We start from the raw sequence: 18,022 nt of genomic DNA on the forward strand, positions 1-18,022 counted from the left end.
TGAATAATGTTTATTAAGAGGTTGTTGTGTCAGTATCGTCCTCTGAGAAACAAACACCAAGATGAGACTGGGTGTGCGAGACGTAAATTGGGGGAACGTCTGTGAAGAACCAAGGGGCGGAGCAGGAGGGGGTGGTGCCAGCCTGCTGAGTGGGACACGGGTTTGGCAATCTGTAAGGGGAGGTGGGGAATAAGGGAAGATTGGCAGGAAGAACTTCAGAGTGAAGCGCAGTTCTGACAAAGTCTCAGCAAGGCTGAAGGCAGCCACTGAGCAAAGGTTGTCGATCAGTTGAATGGATAAACAAAATGTAGTACATACACGCCACGGAACATTATTCCACTTTAAAAAGCAAGGAAATTCTGAGTCATGGCATAACATGGATGCACCCTGAAGGCATTAAGCTAAGTGAGAGGAGCCAGTCCCAGAAAGGCAAATACCGTGTGGTTCCACTTATACGGGGTTCCTGGAGTAACCAGATCCATAGAGAAAGTACAATGGTTTCCAGAGGCTGGCGGGGAGGACTTAATGGGGAGTTATTGTTTCATGGGTATGGAGTTTCGGTTTGGGAAGATGACAAAGTTCTGGAGATGGATGGTGGATGGTGGTGATGGTTGCACAGCAATTGGAATGTACTTTATGCCACTGAACAGTACAGTTAAAAGTGGTTAAAATGGCTGATTTTATGTTATGTGTATTTTACCACAGGCACAAAAAAAGCTGCTTGTCAGAGGAGTTTCACAGTGGGCAGGAATGATCCGGCTCTAATATTCTGGCCGTGCTCAGTCACTGGCTGCGAGTGGCTCGTGGGGACAGTGGCCTTGGTGTGAAGGCCGTGATGGATCCCAAGGTCGGTCAGCTCCACCCCCACAATGTGCTCTTCAGGAGAGATCTGAGCCGCGTGCCCCGCAGCTGCCAGAGCTGTGGAACACGGTGGTCACAAGGCTGGCCTCTGCACTCAGACAGCCTGGGTCCAACACCCAGCTCTGGTACTTTGTCTGTGACCATGGTCAAATTACACAACTTCCCGGTGCCCTGGTTTCTTTATCTATAAAATACAGGCGATGGTGCTAATGTTACCTAAATGAGCTAATCTATGTAATGTTCTTAGAACATTGTCATAAAGTATGCTGTATGTAAGAATTTGCTTATTATTGCCATGAAGCTTTTATTGTGACATAGGCATTGTGATAATGCTTTACAGATATTACTTCAAAATAGCTTCCCAACACCTCTACGACTCAGGTAATAATTTCTCCATTTAGAGATGGGGAAACTGAGGCTTGGCAGGACCACACAGCTGGTAAGAAGTGGAACCCTGAGGAGATCACAGGTGGCCCAACTCAAGGGTCCAACTCAACAGCGAGGCAATGCTCCATCCTGATCAGCCCTTTGCCTGTGACCCTTGGTGTGGCTCCACGTTAAGGTAGGGGTTCCCTCCTGGCCTTTGTCTTCAGGGATGGCATGTTCATCATCATCATTATCAAAATTGCCACCATCTTCAGCATTATCAGCATCAGCATCATTCAAAATGGCTTTATTAAAAGCAACTAATTACTCATTCTGCTCTTCTATATTTTAGACAATAATTACCCAGACTTCTAGGAGCTTAGCAAACGAAGCTTGGATGAGCATGTTCAGGGCTCCCAAGTAGCAGAATAAAGGGATAGCCAGAGAGCATCTCGCTCCCATGGCTGTCTCCTTGGGCAGGTTGCTGGGCCTCTCCGAGACTCACGGATGGGATGAAACCTCCTTCCCTCCAGCCCCCAGTGAGACAAGGGTTGAGGACATGCTTGGTGGAGTTGGAAGCACTGTGCACACTTTAGCTGGCACCTCTCTGGGCTGTTTGATTGATTTTGCCAGAGTTAATAATGAGAATTCTCCTGTACTTCTCACCCCCGAATTAACTGCTCTCTCCTACTTGGGGAGTCCGTGGGTGGTGAGAAACAGGATCTTTTTGGCCGCAGCTACCTCCTTTCATTCTTAGTTATCAGAATTTAATATGGTGTTATTTTCCTGGTTTGGCCCACAGGAAGGGGTTGCCTTTCTGCTGTAGGTTTAGGTTTATGACAACTCCTCCTACCGCTGCTATAAAAATGACCACAGTTTCCTAATCCATGTTTCTGTAAATCACATCTTGCTATCTGATCAACAAACATTAGTGAAGCACCTACTGTGTGCTGGTTACTGTGTGAGTGCTAAGGATAAGGAGGTGAATGGATATCTTCCATGTCTTCCTTTAGCTCACAGACAGGTGCCACAGGTGTCAGGTAAATGTGTCATTACAACTCAGTGAGATGAGCCTTGACAGAGGTGTGTACTAGGACTGAATATCTGGGAGGATTTCAGAATTTGAAAGAAAATGGAGAAGAAGCATGGGGGCAGGGAGGTAGGTGGTGAGGAGAGGAGAAAAGATATTCCAGGAGGAAGGAATTAGGGCCTCAGTTAGCAAGGCAGGTCCAAAGACCTCCATAGTCCCCTATTCCTCCAAAGCTCAGGGAGTGAGTACAAGAATGGAATAGAAATAGGCTGGGAATATAGTCCAGGACCATTCATTCATTCATTCATTCAGCACCTACTATGTGCCAGACATTGTTCTAGGCACTGGGAATAAACAGTGAGCAAGACAAAGTCCCTGCTATCAGGGGCCAACAATAAGCAAGATCCTGGCTCTCGAAGAAGACTAGCAATAATCAAGTAGACAGACAAATAATTCTGGATGGAGCTATGTGCTATGAAGAAAATAAAACAGGGTGATGGAATGGAGAATGACTATCTAGATATCTTAGGTCAGGTAGTTAGGAAGGGCATTTTGAGGAGGTGATATTTGAGTTGAGACCTGAGTGATAAGAAGATGCTGCCACAGGGAGAGATAGGGGAAGAGCCCTACAGGCAAGGGGACAGCTGGTGGAAAGGAGCAGATCCCAAAGGGCCCCCTGCTGCTTTAGGCCAGGCTAAATTGTTAAGATTTATCTCTGTAACAATCGGAAGCCATGTGAGGCAGGAAGGACCCGCTTGGTCACATTTTAGAAATCTCACCTTGGTTTCCTGAGCTTCAGCCTTCATGGAGACACAGGATATCTTTTTCCCCACCCCTGAAACCTAAATAGCACACACTGCCTACCACAAGATAAAAACGGCTTTGGTTCAGAGAGCCAACCATTAGGCTGAAAGTTCATGGTGAGAGCAAGACTGCTGAGGGCAAATGGTAGTAGTTGTGGGGTGGGGGTGGGTGGGGGGTCACAGCCTTTACTTTAAGCAAATTAATGAGAAGGAATAAGCCACTGATATCCAAAGGGACCTCGCACTGTTTATCACATTATAGTCCATCAGGCAGAGGAAACTGGGGTCCCCGGCATGCAATGATGGCTCGTGGCTCAGCACAGTGGGCGGATGACTTCCTGGTCCAGGGTTGGGCTGTGGACAGTGGGGAGAGGCAGTAATGGGGCAGCCAGTGGCATTTGTTAAACTTGTCCTTGCTCAACCCAGAAATTCCCAAAAGGAATTTCACTGAGGGCATAATGCCCACTTTTGGTAGGATCTGCCGTGCTAGATAAAGTGTGGCATGTTGTGGGGGCCCGGCCCAGCCTCCTCTCTGCGGCCAGAGCAGCTTCTTCTCTTTTTCTTGTTTCATTATAGCTCACTACAACCTCAAACTTTTGGGCTCAAGTGACCCTCCTGCCTCAGCCTCCTAAAGTGCTAGGATTATAGGCGTGAGCCACCACACCCAGCCCAGAGTGGTTTCTAACATCCCATCTGGCCGGGTCTCTCTCCTGCTTAAAATCTGTTAGCATTTCCCTGCAGCCCTCAGGATAAAGTTTGAAAGGATTTCTTAGCACAGTGGGATTTTGGCCCTGCTAATTTCTCCACTGTCTTTGATCACTCTGTGCCTTCCCACTCTATAGTTCAGCCATAATGAACACTTGCTTTCCCCCCAAATCCACTATGTTCTGTTGCCTCCATGCCTTTGCACAGGCTATTATGTTGCTCTGGAATGCTTTCCCTTCCCCTCCAACTCCTTCTTAACTGGCTAACTCCTACTCATCCTTCAGGACTCAGCTAAGATGTCAGAAAGTCTTTCCTGACCTACAGAGCGGGAGCTCGGGCTGGAGTTCAGTAGGCCCACAGCACTCTTCCCCTCCCTTTCTCTCTTTCTTTTAAAAAAATTTTCCCAAAAAAAGAAGGGGGGGGCAATTTTCCCTAATCCTTTATGTAACAGTACCCCTCTCCTTTTACCTACTTACCTGCAACTCATCTTCAGACATCAGCTCAAACAGCTTCTCATGAGTCTTCTTAGAGACTATAGCAGACTCCCCTCTTAATACTCTTACACACTGTCACGTTATTTTTCTTTTTTAACTCATATTACAGTGGGTAATGATAGGGTCTGGGAGACCTACACTACTCTGTAATCAACGTGAGGGCCTGTGCCTTGTCTGCTTAGGCCACCATTGTATCTCAAGAGCCTGGCACATAAATATGTACCATATGAATGAATGAATGAATTCCTCTGGGCTCTCGTATCCGTTGGAGATTACCCCTAGCACAGCACTTATTATAAGGGCCTATATACTTCTTTGTCTCCTCAGTTGACTTATAAGCTCCTTTTGGGGAGGAATAATGTTTTGCCACCATGATTTCCCAGTGCTTGGTCTACTGCCTGGCAATTAGGCACTCAAAAATATCTTGAATAGATGAATAAATGATGCTAGGCATTCATTCATGTTCTCTTACACTTCATTTTTTTGTTTTGCTTTGTTTATTGAGACAAAGTCTCACTCTGTCACTGCTATGATGAGTTCAGTGGCATCATCACAGCTCACTGGAAACTCAGACTCCCTGGCTCAAGTGATCCTCTTGCCTCAGCCTCCCGAGTAAACTGGGACTATAGGCTCACGCTGCCATGCTCAGCTATTAAACATCACCTTTTCTGTGAAGCCTTTCCTGACCCTTCTATCTGAGTACTCCTCCCCATTGCTCCTAACACCGGCCCCTCTCTGAAATCATTGTTCTTTAATTGTTACCTATTTACTGTCTTTCTGTTTCTCTGCATTTCATGAATGTAAATATCATGAAGGTTGCCCACCACTGTATCTCCTGGTTTAATACAACACATGGCACATACTGGGTGCTCTAAAACATGTGTTGATTGAGCAAACGCATGGATGAATGAATGAGTACGATAATAGCCTTCCTTCTGTGGTGGAGGGCAGGTCCTGCCAGACTCACAGGCAGAGAAAGAATGATTTATTGTGATTAAAGAAATAAAGAAGGTGGACTGCTGAGAACTGATGGAGGGAGCCAGGATGGAATGCAGGTTTACCAGATTCCACTGTGAGCTCATGGGGTCTGGGAATCCCAGGGCTAACTCAGCCCACCTGACTCCAGTCAGCCCAGAATCAAATTCAATATGGGTAAACCAAAAACAAAGGCTGCCCTGGCTTCTACTTTAAGTCCTTCTGAATTCAAAGTCTCCAAATAGGGACCTATGGGGGCATGCAAAGATTCCTGGCAGATGTATCTACTTGCTCTGTTCCAACAGGTTTTCTTTATCTTCAAGTTTCTTGGAATTAAAAAAAAAAAATTGTTGTTAGGCAACAGAAACAATGAATGAAGACAGATGACTCATTCACCAATACATTTGAGATCTAAAATCTATTAATTTAATTCGGTTTATATTATAATGAAACAATTCTTATTTTGATAGCACTTTTCATACTCCTATACAAATCTGAAAATGCCAGACAAAAAAAGAATTTTTAGAATGGTGAATACAAAGAGCCAGGTTTCCATAATAAAGCCCACTGATACCTTAAAGAGAAGGAAGAAAGCACATTCTTCCTCCTCCATCCCCCCTCCCCTTTTCAAATTACTTTTTTTAAGATATAATTTTGCTTGGTTGTCACAGTCTTTGATGTTTTTCCCCCAGGTTCTCTTTCCCCAGTGTTATCAACAAAAATATGAGCATGAAAGGGGCGGAAAGTGTTTGTTTTTATGTACACATCTTTGATCATATCAGAGAGGAAAGAATCATGAACACCCACTGCTGACTGATTTTAAGAACTAAATCTTGATTCCAGTTTTTACAGGGAAGATGAATAACATGAAATAAAGAGAAGCTCGCACATCTTTCATAAGTGTCAAGGGCTTAAGTTTGGTTCTTCTTATTTAAAATTTAACTCACTGTTTAAAGCCGATGGCATCCTCTGTTAGAAGAGGCCTGGAAGGGATGCAAGTGAGCCCCTGTTCTGGGACCCCCAAACTCCCCACACAGCTCCACTTGTCAGACTGCTTGAAGCTGTGCAAAAGGACAAAACGCATGCAGCATAACGATGAGCCATTTAAATTACCTCTATCATGGTATAGTCTATTTTGAATGTGGTTTTTCAACAGAGAGTTTTTAAAAGCCATTGACATTTCAGAGGCTAAGCAGAAGTGGTTAAGAGTGTGGTTCTGGATTCTGAGAGATCTGAGCCCCAGTGCTGCCACGTGTTCCGGGCATGACCTAAGCCTCCGTTTTCTCATTTATAGAACACTATCTTAGGATTGTTGACAGGCTAGGATGAAACATGGAGGTTTTAGCACAGAGCCTGGCATACACTAAAGACTTAGTAAATATGAGCTATTGTTGTTTTTAGTCATTGAGAGTGTTAAAAACAGTTATTATTGTACAAGCAAATGAATTAGTGAGTTTTAAGTATACATAACTATACTTTGTTTTCTGCTCAGGCTTAGGTTAGTATCACTGATTCTCAACCCTGGCTGCACATAAGAATCACCCAGGGACATTTAAAAAAAAATGCTAAGTCCCTACCCAAGAGCAATTGAACCCAAGCCTCTGGGGGTGGTGCCCAAGTATTATATTTTTAATAAGCTCTCCAGGTGATACTGACGTGCATCCAGTGTTGAGAATTACTGAGCTACACAGAGATGAGGAAAACACCCCAATGTTAACTAAGCTAACAGACAAAACTCCTAAGGTGGGCAGGCCTTCACTGCTTTCCTCCTGCTCCTCTTACCTGCCAGGCATTGTTTAAGGAGCTGCAGTTATGACAGTGAACAGAAGAGAAAATACCTGCATTCATGAAGCTTACATTCTAATGAGGGAAGACAGACAATGAGTAAATAAATAACCATATAATGTATTAGATGGTGATTGGTGCTCTGAAGTACAGTAGGGTAAGGAACTAAAACGGGGAGGGGAGGAAAGGGAGGTGGGTGCTGGTGCTATTTTATGGAGTGTTCAGGGAAAGCCTGTAGGACAAGGTGACATTTGGGCAGAGATCTGAATGAAGTGCTGGAGAAACTGAGGGCTATCAGGGGGAAGACCATTCCAAGCAGAGAGAACCAGGAATGCAAAGGTCTGAGGCAGGAGGGTGCTTGATACCTTACAGGAATGTCTAGGACCCTAATGTGGGCTTGAGTGGAAGGATGGAGAAGAAAAGCCAAAGACAGGTCTGAAGTGACTGGGCAAGGTCATGTACATTTTATTCAGACTGCGATGAGAAGCAGTGGAGGGTTTTGAACAGAAAAGTCATATGTTTTAAGTGGCTCAGCTGCTGTGAGAAAAGAGCATTAATATGAGTATACACTGTTCAAACATAAATGGGATATTTTGTGCATTGCTTTATTATCTTCTTTTTTCTTTTTTTTTTTTAAACAGAGTCTCGCTATGTTGCCCAGGCTAGAGTGCCATGGCATTAGCCTAGCTCAAAGCAACCTCAAACTTCTGGGCTCAAGCAATCCTTCTGCCTCAGCCTCCCAAGTAGCTGGGACTACAGGCATGCGGCACCATGCCCAGCTAATTTTTTCTATTTTTAGTTGCCCGGTTAATTTCTTTCTATTTTTAGTAAAGACAGGGTCTTGCTCTTGTTGAGGCTAGTCTGGAACTCTTGAGCTCAAGCAATCCTCCCACCTTGGCCTCCCAGAGTGCTAGGATTATAGGTCTTTTTTCTAAAGTGAATTTTTAAAAAATGAAATATGATCCTGTCATCCCTTTGTTTAAAATCTTTTGTGGGACCAGCCTGGTGGCTCATGCCTATAATCCTAGCACTCTGGGAGGCCAAGGTGGGAGGATCACTTGAGGTCAGGAGTTCAAGACCAGCCTGAGCAAGAGCAAGACCGTCTCTACCAAAAATAGAAAAAAGTAGCCAGGTGTGGTGGTGCACACTTGTAGCCCCAGCTACTTGGGGTCTGTGGCAGGAGGATTGCTTGAGCACAGGAGTTTGAGGTTGCTGTGAGCTAGGTTGATGCCATGGCACTCTAGCCTGGGCAACAGAGTGAGACTCTGTCTCAAAAAAAAAAAAAAAAGTTTATTACCTTCTGACATATAAAGTCATACTTTTAAAATATATACCTAACATGCATATATTATATATAGTTATATATAATATATAGCTTATATATATAATTTATTACTTTTTCCTGTCTTCTTCCTGTTAGAATTTAAGTGACACAAGAGCTAAAGACTCTTACATATTTTTAGTTGTCTAGATAATTTCTTCCTATTTTTCAGTAGAGACGGGGTCTCGCTCTTAGAAGGTAATACACATTAAGGAGAAAAATAAACAAGGAAGAGGGGAATGGGATGTTGGGAAGGGGCCTGCAATTTTAGATGGGGTGGCCCAGAGGAAACCTCACTGAGAAAGTGACACCTGAGCAAAGACCTGGCAGCAGTGAGGGGGTGAGTCAGGCAGCTATTTGGAGGAGGGTGTTCCAGGCGGAGGCAAAGCAGAGGTCCTAAGGCGAGAGCCTGCCTGATGCATGCTAGGGATAGTAAAGAGGCCACTGTGTCAGAGAAGTGTGTGGGGGTGGCTGAGCTCTGGAGGCCCTTATAAAGACCTTGCCTTTTCCTCTGAGTGAGATGGGAGCCGCTGGAAGTTTTGGGCAGAGTAGGAGTGACATGTTTGGACTTACATGGATCACTCAGGCTGCTGAGTTGAGACTAGACTGGGGGAGGCAGGGCAGAAGTAGGGAGACCAGTTAGGAGCCCCCTGTGAATTTCAGGCTAAGAGATGATGATGGCTTGATTTAGAACAGTAACAATGGTGATGGTAAAAAGCTAGTGGATTCTGAATATATTTTGAAGGCAGAAGCACAGAACTTGCTGAGGAATTAGATGTGAAATATGTGAGAAAAAGAAAATAATCAAGGATGACTCCAAGGTTTTGGGCCTGTACAATGACAAGAATGGAGTTGCCATTGAAGAAAATGAAGACAACTGTGGGATAAGCAGGTTTGGGCAGAGGTAATCGGAAATCAGTTTTGAGGTCCCTAGATGCCTATTGGATATCCAAGTGAAGATATCAATAGGGAGCTGGATATGCGTGTTAAAAATTCAGGGGAAAGGTTCAGATTGGAGATACAAAGCTGGATTTGTCAGCATGTTTAAAGTCGAAAGACTGGCATCAATGGGTTGACAGCAGCTAGAAACAGAGGTCTAAGGATGGAGCCCCGGAACACTCTAAAAGTAGTTCGTAAACTTTTTGATCTCAAGATCTCTTTACACTCTTGAAAAATTTTGGGGATCCCAAGGAGCTCTTGTTTATGTAAGCCTTTTGTGTTTTGTTTCGTTTTGTTCTTTTGAGACAGAGTCTCACTCTGTCACCCCGGCTAGAGTGCAGTGGTGTCATCGTAGCTCATTGCAACCTCAAACTCCTGGGCTCAAGGGATCCTCCTGAGTAGCTGGGACTATGGGTGCACCATGATCCCGGCTAATTTTTCTATTTTTTGTAGAAATGGGGTCTCACTCTTGCTCAGAGCTGGTCTTGAACTCCTGACCTCAAGTGATCCTCCTGCCAGAGCCTCCGAGAGTGCTAGGATTACAGGCGTGAGTCACTGGGCTGGCCCAGTTTTGTTTTTATTCACTTCCTCAGTGTATAGCAAGTGCCTGGGACACAGTGAATGCTCCACTCTTCCCTCATAAGCTTGTCAGAGTTTCTCATAAGTAGGAGACTGACTCTCTTTAGTTTAAGGGGCACGCTGCAAGTCTCAACTCTCATCATATTCTATCACCTGACCCTTTTTTCTTTCTTTCTTGCCTTTCTTTCTTCCTCCCTCCCTCCCTTCCTTCCTTTTTTTCTTTTTTTTAAAAGACAAGGTCTTGCTGTCACTCAGACTGGAGTGCAGTGGCCTGATTATAGCTCACTGTAATTTTGAACTTCTGTGCTCAAGCGATCCACCTGCCTCAGCCTTCCCAAGTAGCTGGGACTACAGGTGTATACCACCGTGCCTGGCTAATGGCTCATTAAAAAAATTTTTTTTAGAGATGGGTTCTCGCTATGTTGTCCAGGCTGGCCTCAAACTCCTGGACTCAAGTGATCCTCTTGTCTCAGCTTCCCAAAGTGCTGGGATTGTATTTGTGAGCCACTGCACCCAGCCCTACTTGACCCTTGTTTTCCAAAACAAATCCTGCATTTTCATCCTCAGGGCCCCACGCTTAGAACAGTCCCATGCCCTACGTGTGATTTTAATGCTCTACTGTTGCCATTTTGAAATGCTTAATAATTTTTGAAGGAGGGGCCTTGCAAATTAAGTAGCTGGCCCTTAATGAAGTCCTGGCTATACAAAGTTATGAAGCATAATCCTTTAACTCTGCCTCTTGTTATTTCAAACAAATATTTATTGTGTACTAGGTTCAGAGGTAGCCTGGTGAAGTGGGAGGAAGCTATTACCACCCTAGGCTGAGGGGACTGTAGGAGCGAGGACTCCGAAACCAGCAGAATGGGGTGTAGTTGGACAGGAACGGTCTTGTCAAGGTTTGTCCTTCTCTTGAAGGTTGTTCTCTCCTTACTTCATGGTCCTATTGTCCTTTGTCAGCATCGCTTAACTAGCACAATCCCACAGTGCTTTGAATTACGGTGGACACATTCACCCCCAGATGGTCACTGGGCATTCCCTAGGGGATGGGAATTGTGCTGGGTTCTGTAGGAGACACGCTCCTGTCTTCCAGGAGCTGGTATTCCCCTCAGGGAGAGGGAGACGCGAGGAGTAGAGGGTAAATACGTTGAGGGCAGGTCTCCCCTGGCACCTGGCTCACTACTCAGCACAGACAGCTGTGGATATTGTTGTCTTGCGTTACTTTGGATTTCAGGGCAATACTGAAATCGATCTTGTTCATCACCCCATGACCAGGGTAAAACATCATTACAGTTTTTCTATACCAGGCTGATAGTCTGTAGTATTTTTTGTTTTATAGTTTCGTTTTGTTTTTAGAGTATTCACCGTGAAGATAACGAAGGTAGGGTGGGAATGAAATTCCCTAAATGGCCAGAGGATAGGGATAGAAGTCAGGTCCCTCAAATTTATGTGTGTTGCGGGGCAGGGGCGGGGGCGGGAACAATCCCAAATCCTGGATCAGGGGGGCTCTGGTTTTCACCTGTCGAGTGAAGGGATGAGTCAGGTGACTTCCAGAGAAGCTTCCACCTCACAGTATAAGAGGTCCCCAGGGTCGAATTCTACTTCCTCTCTGCCCCATGTTGTGGGGCTTTTACTTAGCTTCAGTTTCTCCTTCTGTAAAGCCAGGGAGTGGGCTTGGATTACTTTTTAGGCGCCTGTGACTCCGGGACACCTGTGACACTCTGCAGAGGAGCATGCCCAGGACGCTGCGTCGTCGCGCTCCGTCTCCGCGGCCCCGGCCGGGGGCCGGGCCTGCGCCGGGCGGCGCCCGAGACTCACCTGCGCGCGGAGCGGTGACTCACCTGCCCTCCCCCGCTCGCGGGCTGTTCCCGGAGTCACCGCTCCTCCTCCCTCTCGGGGGTCACTCCCGGCCTCAGCGCCAAAGAGGGGCCTGCATGAAGTAATTCTGGGGCGCGGGGCGGAGGAGACACACTTTGGGGGGCCTGGCCTGGCAGGCTCTCTTCGCGGCGGGGGCTCTTCCCCAGGTGTGGGCCGGGGAGGGCCGGGGAGGGCGGGCCGGGCGGCGGCAGGAGGCGCCGGGAAGAGCGGGCCGGAGGGAGGCGCCGGGAAGGGCGGGCGGGGGGCGGGCGCGGCCGGCGGCCCATTTCCTCCTCGGCGCCGGACGGGCGGGAGACAAAGCGGCGGCCGTCGGCTGAGGGCCTCCGGAGTGCTGCGCTCGCCCCGCTCGCCGCAGGTAGCTCCCTTCGCACCTCCCTTCGCGCGGACGCGGGCTTCCCGGCCGGCCGACAGGGTCCCCCCAGGCCCGGCCGCCCCAAGCTGCGCCCCGCGGGCGACCGAGCGGGCGGGCGGGCCCGGGCCCTGGGCGGGCGGGGCTGGCGGCTCCCCGCGCCCGGGAAGTCGAGGGGCCGCGGCGGGTGGGAAAGAGAAGCCACAGGCCCCGCGCCGCCGCGGCGTTTCCTCTCGGAAAAGTTTCTCCCGGTTTGTAAACTTTGTTTCGGTGGCCTCGCTGCGCGCGCCAGCCCCGCGCCGGCCCCCCCGCCTGCCTTTGGTGGCGCGTCTCCGCCTCGGCGCCGTGCGCGTGTGTCGCGGAGCTGAGTTCTGCAGGGAAGTGATTGTTGTGGGGTTTTGTGGTTTCTGTCCCCCTCCCCCTCCCGGCCACGGAAACTTCCCGGTGTGCCCGACCGGACGCTGGCTGAGCCGCAGCGGACGTGAAAGCCGTAGCTCTCCCTTCCCCGACACGGGCGGGCCGGTAAGCTGCGCCACACCCGCGTGGGCTTGGGCGTCTGCCACCCTGACCTTTGCCTGGGGTCCCTCAGCCTTCTCGTGCGGGTCGACTGGACGCACTCCGCGCTTAGTCCTAGTTTTCAGGAGTGGCATGAGAAAGTTTTTTTGGTGGTTGTTGACTTTTAAAGGAGTGTGTGTGCGTGCGTGTGCAAAGCACTTGTTGGAAAAAATGTTGACTGAATGCCTAACCTTTGCTTGGCAGCAATGGCTTCCCAATAATGCAGGCGGTGGTTGGCTCAAACCCAGGATTGACACCCTCTTGTGTCCTCCGGCATCTTTGTAACTTTGTGTTTGTTTTGTACGTAATTTACAACAATTTAGAAAAGAGTAAGATAGGTGAAGTCTCCAACTAAATTAGGGGCCTTTTAAATTTTTGATGAAGGAAATGCTTACATTATTGTTTTGTTGTGACAGGATAGGCATTTTGATGAGGGTATTTTGGGTTTAGCGGTGATTTTTAAAGACTGTACAGATGGGTGTTACTTTAAGAAATGGAATTTGTAAATCAAATTAATTAAGATGTGTTATGTTGTTTTACAAGAGGAATGAGTGGAGAAGTTATCCATAGCCTCTGCCTAATTATTCACCCTTCTTGATTTTATTGAAAAAATACTTTTTTATTCACTTTCTTAAGGGTTCACAGATGATTAAGACGTGGTCCCTTGCCCCTAAGGATTCCCAGTGCAATAGGGAAGGTTACTACATGCTAGGTGTACAAAGCAGACTTAGGTGCCGTAACAGTGCTAATGAGAAACTATTATGTATGCGTCAAATGTTGTATAATACTAATAACAAAAGAAACTCTTGGAGACATGGAGAGGGGACTAATAAGTTTTATCTGGATAAGTCATGAAAGGCTTCTGGGAGGTGGTGGCTTTCAAACTGCATGAACCGTGATTTGAATTTTATTAGGTGCAGGGAGAAAGTCATGAAAAGCGTAAAAGGACCTAGGAATTTGAGGAGTTGTGATATCACTCTCCTCGTTTTCCTTTACTTTTGGCTCATCTCAGTTTCTCCCTCCCCAACCCCCTCAACCCCTTTCTTTTCATACCCACGGTTTTCCAAATATCTTGGTCCACTGATGTAGCATCACCTTCATTCCCATCTCGTGACATCTCATTCCATATAGTGACTTAGAGGTGAGGGGTGCTCTCACCTTGGGTGTCCCAAGATGGGAATTGCTGCTCTGGGCAGTCTCCTTGTCAACCTTATGTGCTAAAGTCCAAGCCTTTATTTTGAGTGCAGATGTCTCTCCTGACCCACATGGTCACTTGTGCATTGGGCAGCTCTTTGAGTATCTCAGGGGCTTCCCAAACACAACATGTCCAAAATGGGTCTCCTTTCGCTTCTGGAGACGTAAACCAGACGTGAAGTTCCAGAGTAACTACCCAGGTCTTGGAATTTCTTTGCGAAAATAACGTTAGTGTGGGATGTGACAGCCCTGATTGGTGGTGGTGGTGATGGTGTGTGTGCTGGTGAAGATCTAGATAGAGAGACCAGGGTTCTCTGCATGTGCAAAGGTCCTGAGACAGGAAACACTCCGTGTTTAGAGATCTGAAAGAAGACAAGTGTAGCTTGAATACTCTAGGGGCAGGGGAAAAGACCTCACATGAGGTTACCAGAGGTGACAGAGGCCTGGTCACAGGGCCATGTTTGGGTTTTATTCTAGAGATGTAAGAAGCCATTGTAGGGAGTTTCATGATCTGAGTTCTTTTTTGAGACAATCGCTCCTGCTAGTGCTTGGAAAGGGCTTGTATTTGTGTGCATGTGGAAGCAAGGAGTTGAGCTAGGAAGATGGTGGGGGTAAAAGTGGTAGGGATGAAGGAAACTGTATTTTGGAGAAAGGAGACTAAAATATGAATTGGATGTGGGGGGCTTGGGCTTCTCTGTAAAGTTGTTTCCTTAGTGACTCTCCCCTCAACCCCAAACACACTTTCATGATGAGCTCTTGGTCATATCTCAAGACTCAGCACTTTCATTTCTGGTAGCAAACTTCTTAGCACCAGGTGGTGTATTACATTGTGCAGTATCTTATTGTTGGTGTCTGTGTTTGCCTTTCCTGCTAGAAAGCTAGTCTTGTAAACTCCTTGAAGGCAGGAACTGATAGCTTTGGCTCTTGGCTTTGTATCTGTCATGAAGGGCAAATTAGATGCTTGTTGAATGAAAGAGGAAAATCTTTTCTGTTGGGATTGTGGCTTGTGGGTGGAAGAATGACAGATAAGGCAACACTCAGATTATGGATGGCCTCAAATACGAAATTGCTGTTTTGGGCAAATTGAGGACCATCTCCAACCCATTCTTCTTCTTTTCCACCCAGATCTAATCAGTGATGAAATCCTCTTTATACAGTTACACATATTCCTTTTTTTTGTGCTCTACTTCCACTCTAGTTTATATTATCTTCCTTGAACTATGGGAAACTATTCATAGTTCTCTGGATAAATTGTTCTATTGCTTGCTTTGGTGCACTTTTCCTCCTCCTGGACCACCCTTCTTTCTCTTATCCGTCTGACAAACCCACCTTAGATGTCACTGCTTCTGATTTCTCTCTTGGATCTCAGTGCTTCTTGGGTATTTTGTGGTTGGATGTTTTGTATTGCTTAGTAAATATATATATAAATATATATATATATATATATATATTTTTTTTTTTTTTTTTGAGACAGAGTCTCACTCTGTTGCCCGGGCTAGAGTGCTGTGGCGTCAGCCTAGCTCACAGCAACCTCAAACTCCTGGGCTCAAGCGATCCTTCTGCCTCAGCCTTCTGAGTAACTGGGATTACAGGCATGTACCACCATGCCTGGATAATTTTTCTTGGTTTTTTATAGACTTAGAGTTTTGCTATGTTGCCCAGGCTGGTCTTGAACTCCTGATTACAACCGATTCTCTTGCCACAGCTTCCCAAGGTGCTGAGATTATAGGTGTGAGCGACCGCACCTGTTCAAGAGTACCAGTTTCCTTCCTTCCTTCCTTCCTTCCTCCCTTCCTCCCTCCCTCCCCACCCCCCTGCTTTTTTTTCCCCAGACGGAATCTCCCTCTGTCCCTGGTGCGTCGCTGGTGCGCAGGCTAGATAGAGTACAGTGGCATCATCATAGTTCACTGCAACCTCAAATACCAGGGCTCAAGTGATCCTCCTGCCTCAGCCTTCCAAGTAGCTGGGACTACAGATGTGGGCCACCACTCCTGGCTAATTTTTTATGTTTTTTGTAGAAATGGCATCTCACACTTGCTCAGGCTGGTCTCAAACTCTCAAAACTCCTGACCTCAGTTGATCCTCCTGCCTCGGCCTCCCAGAGTGTTAGGATTACAGGCGTGAGCCACCTCGCCCGGCTCTCATTGTGGTTTTGATGTGCATTTCCCTAATTATTAGTGATGTTAAACATTTTTTAATGTATTTATTGTGTATCTTTTTGGGGAAATATCTATTCAGGTTGTACATTTTTAAATTTGGTTGTTTGTTTTTTGTTATTGAGTTGTAGGAGTTCTTTTTATATTCTGGATATTATGATTTGCAAATACTTTCTCCTATTCTCTGGGTTGCCTTTTCATTCTAATGATAGTGTCTTTTAGTGCACAAGTTTTTAATTTTGATGATGTCCAACTTAGCTATTTCTTTTGTTGCCTGTACTTTTGGTGTCATATCTAAGAAATCATTGCCAAATCTAGTGTCATGGAGCTTTTCCCCTATTTTTTTTTTCCATCAGCTATATTATGGATTCCTTGAGGGCTGGAATTAAGTTGCTATTGTAGCCACTTAATCCTCCCACACAGTAAACACATAGTGAACAAGTATAGAATTTTTAAAAAACGTAATTCTTAAAAGGTCATAATAAACAGAATTATGTACTGGGATGTTTCTTGTTATTGTTTTTCATTGATTATGTGTCCATTATCTGATGAGTTATGATGATAACATGCTCTTAGGAGTTTTTAAACTTATGAGACTTAGCCTGTAAATTTGAATTTTGTCATCTGTGTAATGAATATAATGGTTTATCAAGTATATTTATTTTAATTTCTGATGTGATAAAATGCTAATTTATTCTTTCAATTAGGGAATGCTGAACAGTATATGTTTTTATCTCTATTAAATTGGTTGTCTTAGGAGTAAAACCAGTGAGTAAGTTCGGCATGTAAATATCATTACGTTGCTGACTTACCTTCACTGAAACTCTTCTAGACCATAAATTCTTTTGCTAGGTGCTGAGCTCCTTCAAGGCAATTATATTATTTTGTATCTTTCTGTTTACTGTTATACCTGACTCATTTCTTTGCCCATGGCAGGTATTAGTCAATAAATACTGCATTAGTTATAGTAGATATACTTGCAGTATGTATAGGATTTGTGCCAAGTTAATATGGGGGTGGAGACGTGGCTTGACATCCAGTTTATTAAAATTTTTCTTTTACAAAAGTCATATTTTACTACCTAGAGATAGACACTATTAACATATTAGTGTATATCCTTTAATCTTTTGTTCTAGGCATGTGTATTGACTATAATGTTTATGAAAAATAGATTTTACTTTATGTGCTCTTTTGTAATTGTCCTACTCTGTTGGCTTAGAATCCATTCCTAGAATTCCCTTCTTTTTTAAGGCTGAGTAATATTCCATTGTATGTATATACCACATTTTGTTTATTCATCCTTTGATGGACAGTTGGATTGTTTCAAAGGTATGCTATTTTTTGTAGCTCTTAAAATTTTGCCAAATTCCCCTCCAGAAGTGTATTCTGTCTGCATTGGTGGTATATCAGGGTATTTTCCACTTTAAACATTCTCTATCGTTTGAGTACTTGGGAGTGGTGACTGTAGGCTGGCTGTTGAATGAAGATGAAAGGAAGGTTTGGATGGCAGATCAGGCCCCTTGAATAAAGGGGGAGATGTCTCTCAGGTTGATTAGGTATATAGTAAGTCCTCGTAGGCCACTTGCTTGTGTTGCTGTATCATCTAGAAAGGGTTTGGCATTTAATTTCTGTCCAGCAATGCATAACCTCCTTGTCAGGGATGGTTATGGATCTACGTTTTCACCTGTAGTCCTTCATCCTCTTCAGAGGTTGATGCCAACTTAGTTATTGAAGCAGGGGATCTGAGTAAATATTTGGTATATTTACATTATGTGGTTTAGTTATATGTACATGCTGTTATAAAAAATAAATCATGTGACTTTTCTATATATTGATTGTGGAAGTGACAACATAACTGTTTTTAGAATAGTATACCAGAGAGTGAATTTTACTGCATGTAAAAAGTGAAAAAATGAAAAGTAAAAAATAAATTTTCCAAAATATGTTTTGGGGGTGAATTTGACCTTCTGTATGGAGGTAAACAAGTAGTAAAAACCACAAACTCAGTTATCCTTTCTGGTTTCCTAGCCCATAT

The 18,022-nt window shown here is 45.2% G+C and overlaps 1 protein-coding gene across 5 annotated transcripts in view; it reads left to right on the forward strand.

Moving 5' to 3' along the window:
* Positions 1-11,777: 11,777 nt before the first annotated feature.
* CTNNA1 (catenin alpha 1) overlaps positions 11,778-18,022 on the forward strand; it is a 149,787-nt gene continuing 143,542 nt past the window's right edge. Inside the window, exon 1 of one of the 5 annotated variants that reach the window (XM_045550917.1) lies at positions 11,778-11,794. The gene's annotated coding sequence lies outside the window, so the exon portion shown is untranslated. Of the gene's footprint in view, positions 11,795-11,863; positions 11,880-11,970; positions 12,089-12,316; positions 12,334-12,513; positions 12,605-18,022 lie in introns of those variants that run through there. The other 4 variants (XM_045550920.1, XM_045550915.1, XM_045550919.1 and 1 more) reach the window with 4 other exon arrangements.

The sequence above is a fragment of the Lemur catta genome, chromosome 5 (genome assembly GCF_020740605.2).
Source record: "Lemur catta isolate mLemCat1 chromosome 5, mLemCat1.pri, whole genome shotgun sequence".
NCBI classification, from domain to species: domain Eukaryota; kingdom Metazoa; phylum Chordata; class Mammalia; order Primates; family Lemuridae; genus Lemur; species Lemur catta.